Source organism: Mesocricetus auratus, unplaced genomic scaffold, assembly GCF_017639785.1.
Source record: "Mesocricetus auratus isolate SY011 unplaced genomic scaffold, BCM_Maur_2.0 Super-Scaffold_100011, whole genome shotgun sequence".
NCBI classification, from domain to species: Eukaryota; Metazoa; Chordata; class Mammalia; order Rodentia; family Cricetidae; genus Mesocricetus; species Mesocricetus auratus.
In genome coordinates, this window is record NW_024429195.1 from 36,524,926 (window position 1) to 36,549,071 (window position 24,146).

Here is a 24,146-nt window from a genome sequence, read left to right on the forward strand (position 1 = left end):
GTCTCAGTTTTTACCGAGCCAACTAAGCAGGTTCACAAAAGTAGAAAGTACAGGTGAGATGTTTCCCTTCAACAGGCTACTCTTAGTACCTGCATGTGAGAAAATATAGGCATAAATGTTGATTAGCTTAACCTGAGTGGGAGCTCTAACAAGGGGCAGTCTTTGTGTTGTAAGGTAAGATTTGCTAAAGCTGCAGGAGATAGGAAGATAGGAAACTGTGTAGGTGGGATGGAAAATATTCATTAGGAGGCTTTCTAGACTGATTGGCAGCTGTGCAAAGGGCAAATAATTAACTAAGGTCATGGTACAGTTCCAGAGTTACACATGGATACCTGTGCTTAGGGAAGCTCAGGATGCAGGAAAGAGAGTTAGAAAGGAAATCAGGTGACTGTTGAGAGCACAGGGCCTGAGATTATGACAACCACATGATCTAGGAGTCATCATAATAAGGTAGCAGAAAAATTCGATTAGGAATGGAGAAATCTGAGAACTCCTACTGATTAAGAGGATCAAACCATTGATTTTACTCCTTTGTACAAATAGTGGTTCTTAAACGGCAGTCCAGCCTTGGTGGGGACACACCGTTGCTGGGGACACAGAAGCTATGTGGGCAGGATTTCTTCTTATTCATAAATTAGCTCTTATATTATCCAAAAATATGTTATAATTTCATATGGTTGTTAAAAGGACTTACCTCCATAAGATGTATTTTTAAACTTGGGCTTCTTTGTATCCCATACCAATTTAAGGAAAATGAATTACTCTAACAAAGAGTGGCCATGACATCTGAGCTCTGATTTCTATAGCTTGAAGACCATCGTGTTACCACAAGAAGTCAGAGTTCCCACTTAGTCAGTTTTACAGTTATGTGAAGGAAACAAATGGGGTTTGTCCTTCTTGCCTCAAAAAGTTTGTTTTTTCCTAAACAAAAATTAATCAATGTAAAAAATTAAACGTTAACCAAAAAAAAAGCAGTCAAATAAAATTAAATGTGATGAAGTACTTGGTGACCTTAATAAAAAATGTTGCAAGCTAATTGTTTCTAAGGAATGCATTGTAGATGTTCTGAAACACAGACCTGTACACGAAGAATTTATGCAATGAAAAACGCCATTTTAATGAAGGAACTACTTGTTTAGTGGAGGAGATTTCATATACCTTATCTTAAATATTTCTTGACTCATATTCCCCATTTTAAAATAAGACAAATATCTCTATAATCAACACTTTTCTCTAGGTTTGTTAAAATGGATCTGGAATTTTAAGATTTAACATTTTGATCATCTCCTGTTTTATTGAGGCAGAATGGCAACTGAACACAGGAAGTTCCCTGTAGTTTTCATTGTTCTGTGTACAGATGTTAATTATGATAGAAGCTGCCTCTGCTCATAGTATGTTCCCAACAAAACAGCAGAGAATTGTCTTAGGAGGCTGGCTTCATGGCTGGTATGGCTATTTCATTCTTTTTATTTTTTAATACATGGGTTGAACCCAGGGCCTTGCGCATGCAAAATGTATGTTCTACTACTGAGATACATTCCTAGTCCACTTTTTATTTTTTATTTTGAGACATGGTCTTACTAAGATGGCCAGTCTTATCTTCAAAATGTGATCCTCCTGCCTCAGCTTCTTTGATGGCTGGGATTACAGGTCTGCAGCACTGGGCTGGGCTATGGTGCTATATTAATAAAAGATTTATGAAAATTCTCTTTATCTTGCTAATACCGATCATTCCCAATGACAAAACATAAACATGTACTGGATTAAGAGATATTTCTTAAGTTAAGGTGAGGAGGATGAGGGGAATAGGGTCATTTTACAGGTATCATAAACATTTCCATACTGAGACAAGGAATAGTTTCTTCCTCTGGGATATGAACACTCAGAAGGAAGGGTCTAGCTAATTGTCACCCAAGCTGTTGGTTTTTCTCTATGGTAGCATGACCATGTTCAAGAATCACTTTACCAACTTATCTATCTATCTGTTTATTTATTTTAGAAGCACTCTCATTTACATATCCATCTCTCCATTCCCTCACCATCCTATCCTCCCATGCATTCAACCAAACCCCAACCCACCTCTCACTCACCCCCTAGGTATAGTGAGGCCCTCCATGGAGGATCACCAAAGTCCATCTTATCATTTGAAGAAGGGCCCAGTCACTCCTTCCTGTATCTTGGCTGCAGTAGTATCCCTCCACAGGGAATGGGTTCCCAAAGTCCATTTGTGCTCTAGGTATAAACACTGGTTCCACTGTCAGAGGTTCCATTTACTGCCCTGGCCTTTTAGCTGGTACCCATATTCAGAGGGCTTGCTTCACTTCAATGCTGGCTCCCCAGGCTTTATGACTAGGGTCTCCATGTTTTCATTAAGTCAGGTCAACTGTTTCTGTGATTTTACTTATCACCATCTTGGCTCCTTTGCTCATCTCTCCTGCGTCTCCACAACTGGATTCTGGGAGTATGGCTCAGTGTTTAGCTGTGGGTGCCTATTTCTGTTTTGATCAGCTACTGGGTGAGGCTCTAGGAATGGAAACCAAGGTAGTCATAGGGGAAGGGCATCAAAGGCAGCCTCTCCACCACTGCATAGATTCTCAGTTGGGGTCATTCCTGTGGATCCCCTAACATTTCCCTTGTGCCAGACATTTCTCAAAACCTGTACTGGCCTTCTCTATCAAGGCATCTCCTTTCTTGCCCTAGTCTATTCCACCTTTGTCTCAGTCCTCCTGTTCTCCCCTCCCCTCCCTTTCTCCCCCTCTCCCCTTCCCACCTCGCTCCTTTCTCTTCTCTCCACCCCTCCAGCTCCCAATTTGCTTACAGGTACTTGTCCCACTCCCCTTCTTCGGGGTAAAATGTGTTATTCTCTTGGGGTCCTCCTAGTTTCCTATCTCTTCTGGCGCTGTGGATTGCAGACTGGCAGTCCTTTGCTCTATGTCTAAAGTCCATATATGAGTGAGTACATACCATGTTTGCCTTTTTTGTACTGGGTTACCATACTCAACATGGTTTCTTCTAGTTCCATTCATGTGCCTGCGAATTTCAAGATTCCATTGTTTTTTTCCCACTGAGTATTACTCCATTGTGTAAATATACCATGTTTTCTCTATCCATTCTTCAGTTGAGGGGCATCTAGGTTGCTTACAGGTTCTGGCTCTCACAAACAATGCTGCTATGAACATAGTTGAATATATATCCTTGTTGTATGAATGTGCATTCTTTGGGTATACGCCCAGGAGAGAAGTTTCTGGATCTTGAGGTACCCTGACCCACAGGACATACAATGTGAGGACTGGGGGACACCTAGGAGAAACATGAGGGACAGGAGATAAGAGGAAAGATGACAAGACAGGATTTTGATCAAATCGACAACCTTTATTTATCCCAAAGGGATTTATATAGGAGAAGTGAGGAGGGGAAGGAATGGGGGTGTTAACTACAGCTGCAATGAGGCTAGCAGAGCAAATGTCAGTCAGATGGATAGGCCATCCTGTGACCTCTGGTAACCTAACTGCAGATTCTAACTTTCTCTTTCACAATCTATCTTCTATTGTTCAAGCCTACTCCCTGGTTACTTGGTAATTTACACTAGGTGGATAAGCTGCAAGTCTGTTTTCTCAGAACGTGTGTTGTATCTTAGGAGGAGGTATTTCTTCAATGTAGCCTGAGTCAAATCTTCTCTACGAGGACGTGATGGTGCTATGGCTGAATTATGGCGGAGGCCCCTGAAATCTCGCCCTTTCTGGTTAAACAAAAAATGGATGCAGTCGGAGAGTAAGTTACCCGAAAAAACCACAAGGATGATGGAGCCTGTCTTAGGAAACTATCTGAGAGGCTTCCACCCTTACCTGTCATTGGATTACTTGGCCAGGCATGAAAGCTCCTGTCTTGGGGGTGGTGAAAGCATCAGAAAGTATTCTGTCATCGGCAAACCATCAATAGGGGTAGTTATTTATTTTTGTGGGTAAAGGGGCCTGTCAAGGTCACTGACTAGGGCTGCTGGGTCCATCAGCAAATTATGTGCCCCAGAGAAGTTTGTCTCCTTTTTGCTGTGTGGAGACTGGGAACATTAGGCAAAGTTTACCTTCCTCCTCACCATCACTATCATCAGCCTTCTGATAAGGACCACTTTCCTTCATGGCCAGCCTCTGATAATGGACCTGAAGAGGTCTTGCAGCAAGATTACCTATTTGCTGTTTAATAAAGTCTGTCAGATGCCTAAGGGCCCAGGGTCCAAGAAATAGGCAATATAAAGCCTAAAAGGGGGCCCAAAATGTTAGGCAATAAGGACAGCCAGGGAGAAGTAGAAAACCAATTATTAGACCAACTCCCCTGTTGCTCCCTTTCTCTTTATCTTTTTTCTAAATCCTCTCTGACTTTTTTCATACTGTCTTAAACTCTTCCTGTCTTGCTGACATAGAAGCAACACTCTTCCCTAAGGGCACCACAGAGGCCTCCTTGTTGTAGGAACAGGAGGTGTAACCCTCTTTGGTTTTATAGGATGACCTCAGCCAAAGAGTCAATGGAATCCGCAAGGTCGTCAATTCCTTTTTGGAGCTGCAGGATGCCTGCATTGATGTTTGAGCACATTTCAGAGTACCTATTGTTTGAAAGGACAAGGGAGATAATGCATGTCCTGGCTCCGGCAGCAGCAGCACCGAGGCAGAGAAGCATAGAGAGGGTGAGGGCAGCAATTGGTTCCCTATGGCATAAGTGAAATGAGGAGCTGTCTCAGCCAGGCGTTGGTGGCACCTGCCTTTAATCCTAGCACTCTGGAGGCAGAGGCAGGTGGATCTCTGTGAGTTCGAGGCCAGCGTGGTCTACAGAATGAGTTCCAGGACAGGCTCCAAAACAATACAGAGAAACCCTGTCTCGAAAAAACAAAACAAAACAAAACAAAAAAAACAAAAATGAGGAGCTGTCTTTCTCTTCTCATAAAGGAAGGAATTCATTGGGAGGTTAATAGAGCAAGTAGGGTAAAAGCGTAATCAGAATGCAAAACTCATTATTATTACTTGCAAATGCAGCCATAGCCAGGCAGGGGGTGAGACCATGGGTACATGCCCACCAAGAGTCATTAGAGGGAATAATATAGGCATGAATTGGGTTAGGCTTAATAGTCATATTGCAAAGATGTCTATATTGAAGAGGGGGTACAGAGGTAGAGATGGATATCCCAAGACCAGATACATGGGTGACAGAGACTCCATGAGTAATGTGTGTATGCCATCTGCAATGCCGTGAGACATTAGAGTAAGCGGCAGCCTCCAAAATTGCTATTCCCATGTAGAAGGGGGCCTGGGAGTGATAGCATAGCCAGCAATCCTTTACAAGCTCAGGGAAGGTTTATTAAGTGTAAGGAAGATTAAATCTATGAGATTAAGCACAATGTTTTGAGTCTGCGGGTAGAGCAGTGAAAAGAGAGGGGAGGTAGGCAGGGTGATCCGGAGGGAGTAGCGTCGAGGCAGGAGGGAGTTGGGTAGGTAGTTGAGGTGGTGGCAGGGCCAGAGGAACAAGTAAGGGGTTAGGTCCACCGGTTTGAGATTGCTGGTAATTAACTGGCTCCTGATAAGCTTGATGGTGAAAAGGACACCTGGGTCATACCCGCCTTTGTACAGCTTGAGACACCAAGTGAATCCGACCACCCAGTTTAAGATCTTTTTTCCAGGCTGTAAGATTTGCCCAAGCCTCAATATCCAATCTACCCAGGGCAAGCTTGCAGAGGTCCGGATACAGATCGGACCACCAGGAGTTAGTTGCCTTTGCTGAAGGAGGTCTGGGACAGGTTCTAGACAACATCCCCACGTATTGAGGACCATCCAGGTCTGATTAGAGGGTTGGTGCGGGTTGTTAGGATGAGGACCCATACTGCTGGTGACCAGTGTCAGAAACAGCAGGGTTAATGGAATTTTTAGCAGCATCTGTAAGACAAGAGGGGAGGGGTGATGTCTCAGCGGGAGACTGGTTCCCCCGCTCTGGACAAGGGTGGGTTAACAATTTTTACAAGCTGCTCTGGAAACCGTCTGGGTTCAGAGTTTTCTGATTCATAGATGCAGGCTGAGCTTCTGTCCCAAATGAGAATGGCGTCTGGCCCCTTCCAATTATTTGTTAAGATGTCTCTCCAAGAGACTTGAGCATAAAAGTCCTGTGAGCAGGGGTGTCAATGGTGATCTGCCGCTTTCCTTCCCTCTTGATCGAGGGTAAGGAAATTGAGCACAAACGGGCATGATTAATCCTGTTGGGCCTGTTGGGGCCATGTGGGCCTCCGTGGATGTCTGGAACTTTTGTAGTAGGGACTTGAGGGTTTGATGAGCCCGTTCCATAATTCCTTGCCCTTGAGGGTTGTAAGGAATACCAGTAATATGTTTTATTTGAAAAAGGCTGCAAAACTTTTGAAATTTAACTCCTGTATATCCTGTCCCATTATCTGTCTTTATAGTCTTGGGGATGCTCATGACAGAGATGCAATGCTGGATGTGAGTAATCACATTCTGAGAAGCCTCTCCCATAAGGGGTATGGCAAAAAGGAATCCACTAAAGGTATCCACCGTGACATGCATGTACTTAATCTTACCAAAAGTGGGGAAATGGGTGATGTCCATCTGCCATCGGCCATTGGGGACAGGTCCTCGGGGATTGACCCCCAGGTGTGCGACTGGTACCGAGGTGGCATAGCACCACATGCTTTAACTGTCTCTCTAGCTTGGTCCCTGGTTATCATAAACATCTGATGCAGGGTGGAAGCATGCAAATGATGGAGCACATGAGCCTGCCAGGCTTGTGCCAGCTGGGAGGGAAGGAGGATGGGTGTGGTGAGCTTACTGGCAGCATTGCCTTCCATGAGTGGCCCAGGAAGTCCTCTGTGGGCTCTTAGGTGTCCAACATAGAATGGGGAGCTCCCCTGTCTAATGAGAATCTCTATCTGGGAAAATAGCTAAAAGGCTATAGAGCTAGGTATAATATAGGGAACTATTTCGAGAAGGGGAATGGAATGAATGAGCCACTTATGCACTATCTTTATATAAGCTGAATGGGGTGGATAGTAAAAGATTAAACACTTGAAGGACTACACCAATTAAGTGGAGGTGTATGAGGTGGCTAGTGAGGTAACCTTGTCATCAACAACATATGTAGCGGTACCATTGGAAGAGCCATCAGTAAAGACAGTGAGTCCTTCTTCAAGTGGTCTGGTGACTGTTACCCTGGGGAAGGTAAAAGTGTGTAGCTGGGCAGATTAGATGAGGGGGTCATCTGGATAGTGATTATCAATTTCTCCTGAGAAGGCGGTTTATGCAATAGACCAATCATCATCTGTTTGGAACAGCCAAGTGATCAGCAGTATAGGGGACAATGAGTGTGTTGGGGGCTTTACTAAAAAACTGCTGGGCTATCCTTCGGCCCTTTATAACCAAGCTTGCTGTTAGGGAATAGTAGGTAGCAAGAACTTTGGAGAGCTTGGAGGCAAAGAGGACCCAAAGAAGTGGGCCAGTATGAGACCACTCTCTCTGCTACTTCTTCCAGAAGACTGCTAAGTGGGGTGGGAGTGGTTTTGCAAACAGTGAACTGGAGAGGAAGCCTAGGGTCATGTTCAAATGAAGTCTGAGAAGAAATAGCCTGCTGGATTGTAGCCAGGGCCTGCTTGGCAGGTCCTGTTAGAATGCGGGGTGAAAAGGGCTGTGAGCCACCATTTAACAGGTCATGTAGGGGCCCTAAAACATTGTGGGAAATGGCAAGATAGGGCTGAAAAATTGCAAATTGCCTAGGAGCAGTTGAAAATCATGAAGAGTCCTAAGGGAAGAAAGGTGAAACTCGATTTTTGGTATATAAACCTGCCTGCCTTGGAGTTCAAAACTGAGATATGAGTAGGGCAGGTAAGTCTGCACTTTTTCAGGGACGATCTTGAATCCCATCTGAGTTAAGGTTTGTTGGAGATGGGAAAAACAATCAAGAGCCTCTGCTTCCATAGAGGCAGTCAGTAAAATATCATCTATGAAATGGAGTATATAAGCCTGAGACCAGGCTTGGTGGGTAGGGGCTATAACTTGAGCCACAAATTTTTGAGCTAGGGTGGGACTGTTGGCTATTCCTTGGGGCAGAACTCGCTATTAGAAGCCTTCCATAGGTCCCTGGAAATTTATTTGAGGGAGGCTGAAGGCAATATGATAACAATCCTCAGGGTGGAGGGGAATGGAGAAAAAAACAATCTTTTAAATCTATGACAATTTTTAAATTTTTTTATTATTTTAATTTTAAATAGCTTGTTTTACATGTCAATCCCAGTTCCCTCTCCCTCCCCTCCTCTCGCACCCTCCCACTATCCTCCCCCCCCCCCGCAGCCTTCCACCCTATTGCCAATTCCTTCCACATAGGGGATATCTAGAGTCTGTCATTTTACTCAGGGTAGGGTCCAGGCACTCCCCTAAGAGTCCAGGCTGAGAGAGCATCCCTCTTTATGTTATGGACACACGATGTCTGTTTGTATTCCAGGAATAAACACTGATCCACTGCTCAGGGCCCCATAGGTTGCCCAGGCCTCCTCGGGGGAGTCTGGATCCCTGCATGCTGGCCTCCCAGCTGTCGGTCTGGGGTCCAAGAGCTCCCCCTTGTTCACATCAGCTGTCTCTGCTGGTTTTGACAGCCCATTCTTTGCCAATTTGCTCATCTGTCCTCTCTCTGTCACTGGGTTCCTTGGGTTCAGTTCAGTGTTTAACTGTGGGTGTTTGCCTCTGCTTACATCAGTCACTGGATAAAGGCTCCAGGATGGTTATAGACATCAAGTTCATTGTCAGGAATGGGCATTCGAGGTGGTCTCTCCACTATTGCTTAGCTTGCCAATTGGTGTCATCCCTTTAGATCACTAGAGGTCACACTGGTGCCTGATCTGTCGTCTAACCTATGATTCCCTCTTACCCCTATTCTACCCCCCCACTCAACCTTCCTGTTCCCCTATGACCTACTCTCTCTTCGTCTTCTTCCCCTGTCTTCTACCCAGCTCCCACTCCCCCGCACCCCCACCATGTTCCCCATCTGTTCAGAGGATCTTGCCTCATTCCTCTTCTCATGGGTAACATGCATATCTTTTAGTTTCTTTCCTGTTTCCCAGACTCTCTGTCAGTGGAAGTGCAGACTGGCACTATCCTGATCCATGTCTAAAATCCATACACGAGTGAGTACATACCATGTTTGTCTTTTTGTGACTGGGTTACCTCACTCAGGATGGTTTCTTCCAGTGCTATCCATTTACCTGCAAATTTCAAGATTCCATTGTATTTTTCTGCTGAATAATACACCATTGTGTAAATGTACCACATTTTTTCTATCCACTCTTCAGTTGAGGGGCATCTAGGTTGCTTCCAGGTTCTGGCTATTACAAATAATGCTGCTATGAACATAGTGGAGCAGATTCCCTTGTTGTATGAATTTGTCTCTTTTGGATATATGCCTAAGAGTGGAATTGCTGGGTCTTGTGGTAGATTGATTCCCATTTTCCTGATTTCCAAAGTGGCTGAATGAGTTTGTACTCCCACCAGCAGTGGAAGAGTGTTCCCCTCTCTCTACATCCTCTCCAGCATAAACTGTCATTGGTGTTTTTTATTTTATCTATTCTGATAGGAGAAATATATCTGTCCCTCAGCATAGTTGCATAATTCTGGGGAGTAGGTGAGCAAGTGGCCACTAGGAAAAAGCGGGTCATGAAACCCAAGGCCTTGTCTGGCACCACGGAGGGAGACCTGGATGGGTTTTTTAATGCCTTGATTATGCTTTCCAAGGCCCTGCCCCAGGAGGAATCCCTTTGAGAGTATGTGTTTGGTAACAGCCTCACTCAGGCTGCACATAAAAACATTCATCTGGGCATGGATATCTCTTCCCCCAGAGGTTTGCAGGAAGGCTGGGGAACACGAACGGTGTAGCCATGCCTGAATTGCCCTCAGAGTGTGCCCAAGACACGTTAGCAATCCTTAGTTCGCCTGGCTCTCTGTGATTCTTAAGGGAGGGATTGGTATGGGGAACAGCAGGTGGGAAAAAGAGCTGTGCAATAGGTTGAGAGGGAGAGGCATGCATAAGGACTTGTTCTCTAGTTGAAACAAAAATCTCTCCTGTGTGGTCAGGAGCAACGGGGTGGGGATAATCTGGAGGCTTTTTAGATGAACTTGTGCAAGCAATGCAGGTGAAAACTGCATCTGGCCTTCAGTGGTATTGTAAGGAGCATTTCCCCAGGAGTTTGGTAGCATCCCAAGAGTGAGCATCACCATGAGTGTGATTTTTGGCTTCTATCTCGTTTGTAATCTTAGCCATTTCCGACTTCCAGATAACAAAATCGCCCCTGCCCCCTGCCCCAGAAAGAGGCAGGAGCTAATTGGGTGAATTCCTTAGGGGTTAGCTACCCTTCTGTGAAGGACTCTAGGAGAGCCAGAGTAAACTGAGCCATGGGCCCGTAATAGGACACTGCAGACTTTAATTTTTCCAATATTTTAATGTCAAGGGGTTGTTAAATGTAGTGTGAAGCTGATTCTTACCAGACCTCCCTCTCTGGTGGTGCTGCCTGTGCCTCCCTGCCATCCAGGACAGGCTCCTCCCCGCTGTTCAGGACAGGCTCCTCCCCAGAGTCAGCCACATTGTCCACCGGCTCTGGATGGATAGAATCCGCGGATTCCATGGCGGGAATGGGGGCAAATTAGTGCCACTGCGAATGGAAAGAGGAAACGCTAAAATTGGCTGTTTTGATTTGGGTTTTATTTTTGAGGGGCGGGCAAGAGAAAGCTTGTTTAATTCTGTTTCGAGCGCCTGTAAGGCTCTTAACAGATTAAGCTGTTCCTGTTGGTTCTCCAGAAGTTTCTTAAGGGAAACTAGCTCTGAGGTAACTTTTCTCTGTGCTGCAGATACACCAGGGGATCCAAAAATCTCATCAAGGGCAGTATAAGGAGAAGGAGCAGAAAAGGTGGGAAATCGGAGAGAAAGGAGGCTGCCGTGGGAGAGGGAGGTTGAGGAATGAAGGCGAATGAGTTAGTGGTTATCTGGGGCAGAGGCTCAAGGTGTGGTCTGACTTGTACCTGGCTGCCTCCTCTCCAAATGAAAGATTATCTGACTCCCTCCCAGGGGCTCCCTTTGTTAATGAGGAAAGGGATGGGTAAATCTTGTGAGGTGGGACATAATCGAGACAAGGAGGATTCTCCTCTGGGGCTTCGCTCCCCTTATTAATTATGACTGAGGGAGCGGGGGAGGCTTGCTATTAGCGTGTAAAGGTCCTTCCTAGAGGGAAGAGGTTTTGGTCACAGACGGGAGTCGGGATGAAGTATTTTTAAGAGAGCGTTCTCCCTCTGACACTAATTTTTGATGGTCTGGCCATTGTGAGGTCTTTTTGAGGATACTCTGAATTAGGTTCCAAATAATTAAAAGCACTGACAGGGATGTTTTCGGGACCGAACACCCTAAAATAATCTTGGAAGCAATCACCCACCCTGTGCCAGGTCTTTTCATCAATAGTTCCCTCCTCAGGGAACCAAGGACAAACAGTAGTCACAAAATTAATGAATTGTACAAGGTCCTTCTATTTCATCCTAGTTCCTCATATCTTGAGGGCTTCCTTGAGCCCAGAAATAAAGAGACTTTGCCCAGAATTTTCCTGTCCCATCACTCACTTTGCTGTAAGATCTCTACTGTTGCTTACCACATCGTCGTCTTTCCCTTTTCAGTGGGTCACTGAAATGAAGACCATGCTGTCCCCTGGGGGACACTCTGGAAGGGCCTTTCTCTCCTTGAGCGGTGTCTTCCTCCTGGTTGTCCTACTTCAGACCACAAATGTTGCATGCCAAAATGCCCCGACCCACGGGACATTCAACATGGGGACTGGGGGACACCTAGGAGATACAAGGAAGGATGACAAGACAGAATTCTGATCAAATCAACAGTCTTTAATCATCCCTTTGGGATGAATATATATGGGAAATGAGGAGGGGAAAAATGGGGGTGTTAATTGTGACTGCAATGAGCCTGGCGGGGCAAAGGTCAGTGGAATAGGTAGATCATCCTGTGTCCTCTGATAACCTAACTGCAGATTCTAATTTTCTCTTTCACAATCTCTCTTCTATTGTTCAAGCCTACTCCTTAGTTACTTGGTAATTTACACTAGGCAGATAAGCAGCAAGTCTGTTTTCTCAGAACTTGCATCCTATTTTAATAGGAGGTATTTCTGCAATGTAACCTGGAGTCAGGTCTTCTCTATGAGGATGTGATGATGCTATGGCTGAATTATGACACTGAAGTAAACTGATTCTCATTTTCTTGAGAAGTCACCATACTAATTTCCAAAATGGTCATACAAGTTTGCACTCCCACCAGCAACTCCCACTTTCTCCACTTCCTCTCCAACATAGACTGTCATTGGTGTTTTTCATTTTAGCCATTCTGACTGATATAAGATAATGTCTCAGGGTTTTTTTGAGTTGCATTTCCCTGATAGATAAGGATGTTGAGTACTTTCTTAAATGTCTTTCATCTATTTTAGATTCCCTTATAGAGAACTCTCTATTTAGCTCTGCACCCCATGTTTTTAATTGGATTGTTTGGTGTTTTGGTGGCTGACTTATTGAGTTCATTAAATATTTTGGAAATCAGCCCTCCATCAGATGAGGGGTTGGTGAAGGAAGATCTTTTACCATTCCAAGGGCTGCCGTTTTGTCTTGCTGACTGTGTCCTTTGCCTTACAGAAGCTTCTCAGTTTCAGGAGGTCCCATTTATTAATTAATTAAGTTCTTAATGTTTGTGCTACTGGTGTTATGTTCAGGAAGCAGTCTCCTGTACCAATTCATTCAAGGGTACCTCCCACTTTCTCTTCTAAGAAGTTCAGTGTGGCTGAATTTATGTTGAGGTCTTTGATCCATGTGGATTTAATTTTTGTGCTTGGCATTGATATGGATCTATCTAGGGACATTGCCAATATCTTTTTAGGAGACTACAATTACCTTGTTATCCAAGCTCCACAAAGACACAACTAAGAAAGAGAACTACAGACCAATATCCCTCATGAACATTGATGCAAAAATACGCAATAAATATTGGCAAATCAAATCCAAGAACACATCAGAAAAATCATCCACCTTGATCAAGTAGGCTTCATCCCAGAGATGCAGGGAGAGTTCAACATGTGGATATCCATCAATGTAATCCACCACATAAACAAACTGAAAAAGAAAAACTACATGATAATCTCAGTAGATGCTGAAAAAGCCTTTGACAAAATCCAACACCCCTTCATGATAAAGGTCTTGGAGAGATCAGAAGTAACAGGAACATACTGAAACATGATAAAAGCAATATACAGCAACCCAACAGGCAACATCAAACTAAAGGGAGAGAAACTGAACTCGATTCCTCTACAATCAGGAACAAGACAAGGCTGTCCACTCTCCCCATATCTCTTCAATATTATACTTGAAGTTCTAGCTAGAGCAATAAGACAACAAAAGGAGATCAAGGGATACAAATTGGAAAGGAAGAAGTCAAACTTTCACTATTTGCAGATGATATGATAGTTTACATAGGTAACCAGAAAAACTCTCCCAGGGAACTACTACAGCTGAAAAACACCTTTAGCAAATGGCAGGTTACAAAATTAACTCAAAACAATCACTAACCCTACTATATATAGATGATAAATGCACTGAGAAAGAAATCAGAGAAACATCACCCTTTACAATAGCCACAAACAACATAAAATATTTTGGGGGTAATACTAATCAAGCAGGTGAAAGACCTGTACAGTAAGAACTTTGAGTAGTTAAAGAAAGAAATTAAAGAAGATACCAGAAAATGGAAAGAACTCCCATGCTCTTGGATAGGCAGGATTAACATAGTAAAAATAGCAGTCTTGCCAAAAGCAATCTACATATTCAATGCAATCGTCCTTAAAATACCAGCACAATACTTCACAGACCTTGGAGGAATAATACTCAACTTTATATGGAACAGCAAAACCTCAGGATAGCCAAAACAACCCTGTACAATAAAGAAACTTCTGCAGGCATCACCATCCCTGACTTCAAGTTCTATTACAGAGCCATAGTCCTGAAAACAGCATTGGCAGAAAGACAGATAGGTAGACCAATGGAATTGAATTGAAAACCCTGATATTAACCCACACACCTACGAACATCTAATTTTTGACAAAGAAGCTAAAGTTATACAATGGAAAAAGAAAGCATCTTCAACAAATGGTGCTAGCACTTTACCATCTTACAGAGACTGAATTCCACCTTCTAGGACTGAGCTCTTTACTCAGATGCAGACAGGAATTATTGGGACACCTTTGGAGCATATTGGTGACCTGGTCCCAACTCCAAAAATTCTGGTTTTAGTTGTTCATGTAGGAAAAGTTGAGGCAATACTTTTATTTCACACTTTTAAGAGAGTTCAATGTGAATCTGTGCTGAGGACCACCACTTCCTGGAATAAACAAACAAAAAGATTTAACCATATTTTTATTATTAAAAGTTGTTTTGCTATCCGCGACAGAAATGGATTGGAGTACAGTCATATGTGAGAAGCAGAGAGGCTAGCAAGCAGGCTGGAACTCTACACAGACTTGAACACAAGTCTTCATTCACAATTCCTAGTGATTAGCATTGCTTTATACAGTATGATTTCATCCAATCTTTTGTGATTGCTTCTCTAACCTGTTAGAAATATTTGTTGTGCTTTTCTGCTGATCACAAATCATGATCAACAACCTGCACCTCTCTATATGGGTCGTATGTATGACTTCATGTCTCATTCCCAGGTAGTGCCGCCTACTGGGAAGTGAGTCTTCCTCTGGTGCAGTCTGTGTGGATTTGCTTATAGGCTATTTATCTCAAGGGAGTTTAATCATTTTCATGGCACATGCTCACTGTTTTCTGTCTTCTGATAGTTCTTTGTCTCAGTATATAGCCCAGATACACCGGTAGATAGAATTGCTCTATGTCTCACCTTCTGTTGTTTGCAGAAAAAGCAACAGAGGTCCTATGAGATGTAGATTGACTACTGCTAACCCACATCCTGGTGCTCTTTGTGCTTACCAAAAAGACATTGCCCTCCCCACCAACAGGGGTTATCTTGTTTTCATAGTGTCCATTTCATATGTATTCACTCCTGAACATTTAGTCATTCTTCCAGTATGGATTATCTTTAACTATGAGTTCTGTATCTTTCATGATGAATGCGAAGTTTGATCTGCATTTAGTGGTATCAAATCTACTAATGTTACTAGTCAAGTTCAGTTTCCTGACTTACATAATTGGAAATATATATATATATATATTTCATGGTTGAAAGATTTTTATATAAATATTAACACAAATAAATTAAGTATATATTACAGTGTTAGCAGAGAGGATGCATTAAATAAACAAATTTGACATTACTTTTGTTTCATCATTGTTTGCATATTTTCAGGTCAACTGATATACAGCAAATGTGTATGTAACAATTTTAGGTTCCAAAGTAGATAATGTAGACTCAGATCATTTAATTTTACCTACTTAGTATTTAACAACTTATAGTATAACCATATCTTATATGTATTGAAACAGTAAAGCAAAGAAAGACAGAAGGACAAGGATTAAGAACAAAAGCAAGGCAGAGATTATCCTGGAAACTCATCATTTTTATGTTGTTGTTAGTATAACTCATGTTCATTGCATTTGATTCCTGATTTATCTCTTAATACATTTGGAAAAAGAGGATAGACATATTCTAATGTTCCAGTATTAAGAATCAAAAAAGACAAAAACATCTCACAAACATAACATAACAACTCATTTGATATGTATGAGCTGAAATTATGATCAAGGTTTAATTATTTTAAATTTAGTTAATTTGAAGCTTTTATTAAATGTACTCTGTAATGCAAGATTTTTGTAATTTGATTAAAATTATCATAAGAAATATTTTATAATAAAATGTGGTTGCTTAATTACATTAATTTGTATAGCAGATTAAACTAAGTGTAAGGAGACCTCAATTTTTCTACTGTAGTTTAGAAAAGGGTTAACCTAGCTGTTTACAGAATATGAGAAAAGCCTTCCTTATAAGCAGATTGAGAAGTGTCATTGAAAGTAACATTTCCTAAAACAGATGCTATATGTGAAATGGGGTCTTTTCAGGGTTTCTAATTTATGTTATTAGGTTATTGTATTAATTGAAATACTCATTCTTAAACCAAATTCCTTCAGAAACTTTAGTCCTTCAAAAAAGAGACATAGGAGAGAGTGTTAAAAAGCATTGGCCAATGTACCAGATGTATCAGTTAAGTTGGTGTTCACAGCTAGCAGGATCAGCTTAAGCATGACATCCACCCTGGATCAGTTTTGTGGACAGGAAAAGTGTAAGTGAGTGGCCTTTGCAGAGTGTTGGATCCAGTGGGGGAGAGAATGCGAATGAAATGTTTCATCTCCCGCTCTCAGAATTCTCACATTTTCCTGACTTGCTATTTACTGTGAATACCTGTGAGAGCCAGTTCCAGAGTCTCAGTGAATGTCAAGATTAGTAAACTTCAGACTCTAGAATCCTGTATGAAAGCCAGAACCAGTAATAACTCCATGGCCTTTTCCCACAGTACCGTATGGATAATTGATATCAGTTCCCAGAACCCATCTCCAAGTGTTTTTAGTGTACTAAATTAGGTTAAGAGACTTGGACCTGGAATCTTAAAACTAATTTAAATCTCCTTCCGGCTTTATCATCATTTTCTCACCACTTTGTGCCTTCCTGGTTTGAACATCACTCTTCTCTATAGAGAAATTGCAAGCTAGGGTTTAATAGTTTTTCTTTTCTCCTGGTCATTTGTTCATATTATGCAGTTGACCCCAGGCAATGTTATTCTTATTCTGTCCTTGGCTACTTGGGTATCTTTTTTGTTCAGAAAATACCAGACAATTTCTTTCTATTTTCATCAGCATCTTTCACAAATGTCAGCCAACTCAGTGCCTCTAAGTAATGATTCTCTTATTTATTTTATATTTTAGTTTTCTGGTTATTTATTTAAGAATAGAGTTTCAAAGACTAAATTATCACAGGATTGTCTATACAGTTATTCTGATTTCTGTAGATGCCTTTTATCATTTTAAATCTACAATCCAATAAATTAGAATCACCTATGCAATAATATATTTAATCTTTTAGCTTCTTTCTTATCATTCAAACTGCATTGTCTAATACAGTTGTTACTATATCCATGTGACTACTGGGTTCTTAAAATGGAATTCATCCAAATTAAGATAGAAGAGAATTATATGTAATAGATTTTGAAGATACTAGATATAAATATTTCAAAATATTAATGATATTTTATTCTGACAGCCTGTTAAAAATTGATACATTTTTTAATTTTAATTTTTTTATTTTAGAAGCACTCTTACTTTACATATCAATTCCCCCTTCCCCTCACCCTCCCAACCTCCCATGCTTCCCACTGACCCCCCAATCCACCCCTACCCATTCCCCAGACAGAGATAGTGAGGCCCTCCACAGGGGAATCATCAAAGTCCATCACTTCATTTGTGGGAGTCCCTCTTTCTTGTATCTGGGCTGCAATAGCATTCCTCCATAGGGAATGGGCTCCCAAAGTCTATTTGCTCTAGGGATAAACACTGGCTCTACTGTTAGAGGTCCTATAGACTGCCCAGGCCTCCTAGCTGGAAAAAAGGTTGATACATTGGGGTAAATTAACTATATCATTACATTTTGTTTTAATTGACTCTGGTTTTGTTTTCCCATCACATAAAAAGCTATTGTTCTGGAAAAATTACAGTTGAACCTGTGACTCACATGGTGTTTCTATGGGAAGCACTGATTATACTCACAATGGGATAGGTTTGTTTATGGATATTTTGCCTGAGTGTGTGTCTCCATATTACTAGTGTGCCTGGTGCCTGTGGAGGTCTGAAGAGGGTACCAGATCCTTTGAAACTGGACTTACAAATGGTTGTGTGTATCCATGTAGATTCTGAGAATGGAACTCAGGTCCTGTGGAAGAGCAGTCAGTGATTTCAAGCACCAAGCCATTTCTCTAGCCCTGTATTCCCACAACAATTTAAATATTTTATTGAAATACTTTAGTTTCCTCTTCCTGGTGAATCAAACGGTCACAAATTTAGTTACTTAAGGCAGATTTATTCTCTTACTACATAAGAAATCAGAAGTCTGAAATGGCTGGTCATGGCATGTTCCTTTTAGAATCTCTTCAGAAGGTAATTACTTGCATTGGCTGTGTCCCCTTTCTGTTTCAGCTCAAGCAACCAGGGACAACTGGAAATTTCTTGCTCTTGTTCCTGTTGATTCTGTTATCACATTCTAACTCTGGTATTTCAGTGTCCCTTTAGTGCAAATCTTTATGATTATACTGGACTCATCCAGATAATTCAGACCACTCATAAAATCATGTCCACAAAGTTCTCTGCTGTGCAAATACCGTTCACCAAGAGGTTCTGATGCAGACATTGCCTGTGGTGCATTGACGGTTACAAGATTGTATTACTTATATTTAACATTTTGATTTTACTTTTGTTTGTGGCTTAGGATTTAATGTTTAGTTTTCATCAAATCCATTAGTAACAATATTACTTTAATAGCAAGAGACAAAGTAAGAGGTCAGAAGTAGCGTGACCCAACTTCTCATTCATCAATGCAACCCACATCATGCTGACCTTAGTTAAGTCATTTGTGTTCTTGGGCTTTCCCTATGTGGTAAATGGAAATCTGTGGAGTGCATAAAAGCACCCAAGAGTTCTTCCTCATTGAGCTGCCATTGAAACATACTGTGAGTGTTTAATGACTTGTGTGAGCTTTGGAGAGATGAGTTGGTCTCTCTAGACTTAGGAGTGATAAGGATGTGGATAGTGAAGTAAAATAAACCAGGAGTGGTCTTTCACACTGTCATATAGCAAAAAGACTTTTAGCAACATGTAATTGCCTAATTTAGTATTCTGTCAACATTGCTAATTTATAATGAATCTTGAACTCTGTTGATATGGCTATTTTTGCATAATACACATAAGTAAATACTATAAAAATGTACTGTTTCCCTCTTTGCTCTATTCCTCTAAGCAAAATGCAGAAATAAGTAGCTAAGATGACAACTGAAATATAAAAATACAGTTTCTTAGCTTGTGGATCTCTACAGGAGGCTTGGGAAATTATGTGGAAGGAAAACCGAAACAAAACAAAAGCTAAACCAAACAGTAACAACAACAAAAATAAAACACCAACACTCAGTCTATTTAGTCTATAGAGCATGGAATTTAGGGTGGACAATTTGAAGAATGAGTTTTGTCTCTATGAACTGTCATGATGTTCTAAAATTCAACTGTGTGATCTTATTGCTTGTTTCCAAATTATTAGATAAAATTTTATTATGTGTAGGCAAAAGGCTAACATTAAACTCAAATTGAAACCGCTTTAAGAAAATGTATCTCTTTTAGACATTGCTGATGTTCTGCAATTTGTTGTAAATAATTAAAAATAATCTAACTAAACAGTTTCACGTACAAAGATAACAGAATAGAGAAGTGCAGATATATTCCTTAACTACCCTTTAACGCCTTCTGTTAATTTTAGGAAATCATGGAATGAAATATTTCAAGACAGATAGATGATGGTTATTAACTCATGTATTGAATAAGTATGAGGACCTTGGGTAGTATTTACTTTTAATTAACATAAAATCCTACCCTGAGGAAGTCTACCTATTCTTTGTCTGTGAGACTGCATTGTTCCTGAAATGTACCTTGAAGTTTATTTCCAACTTAATACAGAAATTAATTCTCAGGAGCCTTGTTTATAGTCAAAATTCACAGGAAGTTTTGCTAATATTTGAAACATAAATATGTTCATATTTTGTGAACACCGTAATCAGTGATGTTTAATAAGATGATTTTCTAAAGAAATGCTTGTGATGGTTTTCTATGATTTAACTTATTCTGGGCTGAAACAATGATTAGGTTTATCATGGTGTGGCAGAGTTAAAATATCAGGATTGGGCTGAAGAGATGGATCGTTGGTAAGGTGTTTATATTATTCAGAACACACATAAAACAAACAAACAAAAAAACAGGGCCGAGCATGGTGGCCATGCTTGTTATCTGTGTCTCACTGTCTAGCCTACTCTACCTGGAGAACTGAGACCCTGTCTCAAAATAAGGTAGATGACATTCCTAAAGACTGACTCCTAGAATTGCTCTCTGACATCCTCTTGGATGCTCTCCCACATGCGGACAAACACAAACTTGTACACACACACAATTATAACTCATGATCTGAGATTCAGTGTAATAGTTTTCTACTTCACAAATAGTATATAAAAGCCAACATTGAAGACGACGGAGTGTCTCACCAAAGTATCATGTTAAATTAGTTATTGTCAGCTAAAATATTTAAGGATGAATGTGTATATATTTAAAAGCAATGTTTTCTTCAGTTAAATATAGTACTAATTATAAATATTTTAAAAAGAAATCTTTCAAAGAGCAACAAAATAGATTCCTAATTAGTAATACAGTGGCACCAATATTTGTAACATTTTAAACTTTGTGAATAATATTATTAAAGTTGTTTAGAAAGATACAGATAGATTTCCAGCTTTTTACAGCTTCAAAGTCCTTTAAAATTATGTTTCATCCAGGAAATGAAAGTTTACCTAGGAGTATGCCTGTACATTTGAGCTAAGCCCCTGGGCTACAGGATATAGGCCTGACTTAGATAACATCACCACCAAGCACACACACACACACACACACACACACACACACACACACACACACGTACACGTACACACACCCTTTGCTATCTTAAACAATCTTAATGAGGTTCCATTTCTCAATGTGGCATTCTCATCTTAAAATATCTAGGCTTCATCATTAGCAGTCTTCAATGGTAGAACGTAAAGATACATTTGGTATATTTAGCACCCAAGCAGGTGTGCTCTTTCAATACATACCTGAAATATTCTGCATCAGTCAAATGGTTTAAGTAGTCTTTTCTAATTAAGCAGGATTATGTGCTGTGCACAGCTCCTCACCAGTGGAAGGAGACTTCTTGTAAGCAGTCACCTCTGCTACAGTTGTAATGTTATGCTGCCTTTTAGTTTTGTATGTTTTAGAATTCCCGAATGCCATTCATTTAGATTCAAGTCTTGAACACTTGTTAGGAGCATACAACAGGGAAATTTTGAAGAAAGGCTGTGGGATGTTTTTCCTCTAGACTACTTGAGAAACCTGTTTTTCCATGTAAATGTTATTTACCTTTTTTATGCAACAATCACACTATCCTAAAATGTTCGGTAGTAGTTAGAACTTAAGCCCTCTGATTTGATCATAAAAGATTGAGGATCTCCCTGGAATTGGGGAGAGGGGAAAAACAGATCAAAATACTTTGTATGAAAATTTTCAAAAATACATGTCATTTTCATTTATTTACAAAAATATTCACTGTGATTCTTTTCATCACTACTTAATATTAAAAACAACAGCAAACCCTTGTTGTCTCTTTTTTAGCAATATCTTGCTATTTATTTCTTCACATGACCCATTTGGCATTAACTACTCAACCGTGACTTTTTATTCGGTACAGAAATGAAGTTTGGCTGTGTCATCTTACCACAATTTTCCCGCGGCTGACATTTTACTGCTACCATCAAGAAGGAGTTGCCACAGCTCTCAGGTTTGCTCATTTCAGCCTACCATTCCCCACTGGGAGTCTTCAAAATTCTGTGCTTTCCTGTGGTAATACTTTCACTTTCTGAAGAGATTAGCAAATATACCCTATAAGGATAATACTCTGTTCATATACCAGTTGGCATCTTTGTTTGATCTGTGAACTCATTCTTTTACTTATCATTTGTTTCATAGGGACACTAAACTCAGTGTGTTTCTGTCTTCTTTGTAGGAGTTTGGTGCATATTCCTTCATTGGCCTTCTTTCTTGCATTCTGCAGCATCCTCCCACTTATTTCCCATATTTTCTGTCACTGAATAGTTTAAGTTGCTAGCCCAGTTTGAACTCAAGCACTGAAAATAAACCTTTAGTTCAGTACCAGCATCTAATACTTGTTTGGCGTGGATGCCATAGTATTGCTAAAATTATTTACTAGCTATTTACAACCAAGAATTCAATGGTCAAGGCCTGCTTAGGATCTGTAGTGTCAGCCTCTACAAAGTGACTGCACTTGGGATGTTATAAGGGTTACTCCCAGCCTGCAAGATGGTTTGACAAGATGTTGCTCAAAGATGTGTCAGCCTTTTCAGATTTTCTAAGCATTGTGTATCCTCCTCCCTGCCTGTTCTGTTGATATTAAATTGTCACCTCACTGTTTCATCATCACAAAATGCTTTAGCTATTTCCAAGAAAGCTGAGTGGTGGAAGTTGATTGCTTCACAATTAAATTTAGTATCTTTCTCAATTCCAGCCTGAGATGATGGCATGAATCTCACACTGTGCATCATACCTACAAAACTAGCTTTTAAAGATTGCTGCCTAATAAATAAAATGCCAGGTGATTTTGAAAGAGAATTTCATTTCCTATTCTTCATATGAACAAATCTTCCATTTGAATTCACATACATATTTGAAATGTTCTGATAGAAAATTCTGTACTATAATTTTGCTTAGGGCTTCTCTATCTTTGGTAGTTTCTCATTAACTTGTGAAATACAACAGATCAATTGATCGCCCATCACACTGGTTCAGAGGTTCTGTTACTATTTATGAAATAAAGGAAAATGAAAAAAAAGGCTAGTTAAATGTTACATTCCTTTGCCTCCCAATTTTAGTTGCATTTCCTCCTTATTTAGGTAGTGAATTTTGGTTGCTATCTGGAAATTCTATTACTCGTTATAGAAACAAACAACTCTAAATCCAATTCTACTTCCCAGAAATATAAAATAATGTGATTTTTAAATTTTGCTATAAAGAGCACTTTTAAAATTCTGAGTTTTCTGATGACTGTATCACCATCCCTAATTTCAAGTTGTACCAGAGGGGTATAGTAATAAAAATTTCATGGTATTGCATTAAAACAGGCATCGTATTCAATGGGACTTACTTGAAAACCCAGATAAAATTTCCCACACTTATGTAGACCCGATTTTTAATTAAAAAGACAGAAATACACACTGGAAAAAATTAAGCATCTTCAACATATGATGCATCAGATCACTGCATGCACTGGATGATTGCATGGAGATGAATGCAAAGAGGTCCATATTTACCACCCTGAACAAAATTCAAACCCAAGTGGATCAATCACCTCCACATAAAACCAGACACAGTGAACCTGGCAGAAGAGAAAGTGGGGAACAGCCTTGAATACATTGCCACAGGAGACAACTTTTTAAATAGAACACTGATAGCACAGGCATTAATATCAACAATTAATAAATGGGACGTCATGAAATTTAAAAAGCTTCTGTAAGGCAAAGGACACCATTAATAGGACAAAGATGCAGCCACACGGAATGAAAAAAAGATTTTTTGCCAACTTCACACTTGAAAGAAGTCTAATATCCAAAATATATAAAGAACTCAAGGAACTAGGTTTATAAAAAACAAATAATTAAATGTAAAAATGGGGCAGAGATGCTTCAATAGAGGAATCTCAAATGCCTGAGAAACATGTAAAAACACATTCAACACTCTTATCCACCATGGAAATGCAAATCTAAATGACTCTGAGATTCCATTGTACACCTGTCAGAATTGCTAAGATCAATGACACAAATGACAACTCATAATGACACGGATATGGAACATGGGGAACACTCCTTTGATTGCAGTTGGGAGCACTATGGGAATGAGGATGGTGGGTGGTTCCTCAGGAAATTGGGATTGATCTATCTCTAAACCCATGTATCCCACTCTTGGGAACATACCTAAAGTGTGCTCCATCCTAACACTAGAACACTTGCCCAACAATGTTCACTGTGGCTTTATTCATAATAGCCAGAAACTAAAAACAGTCTAGATGACTCTCAGCTGAAGAGTTGATAAAGAAAATGGGGTACATTTACACAATGAAACATTACTCAACTGCTTTTTAAAACTGGTATTATGAAATTTGCAGACAAATGTATGCAAATTGAAAAAAAATCATCCAAATGAGGTAAACAAGACCCAGAAAGAGAA

General features: G+C 40.4%; 1 protein-coding gene across 9 annotated transcripts in view; it reads left to right on the forward strand.

Annotated features, from left to right (window-relative positions):
* The window catches only part of Nlgn1 (neuroligin 1), a 926,408-nt gene that overhangs the window by 174,449 nt on the left and 727,813 nt on the right, over window positions 1-24,146 (forward strand). Inside the window, exon 3 of one of the 9 annotated variants that reach the window (XM_040754611.1) lies at window positions 21,598-21,687. The exons of the other annotated variants lie outside the window; for them this stretch is intronic. The gene's annotated coding sequence lies outside the window, so the exon portion shown is untranslated. The remainder of the gene's footprint in view (window positions 1-21,597; window positions 21,688-24,146) is intronic. 9 annotated transcript variants of the gene reach the window in all.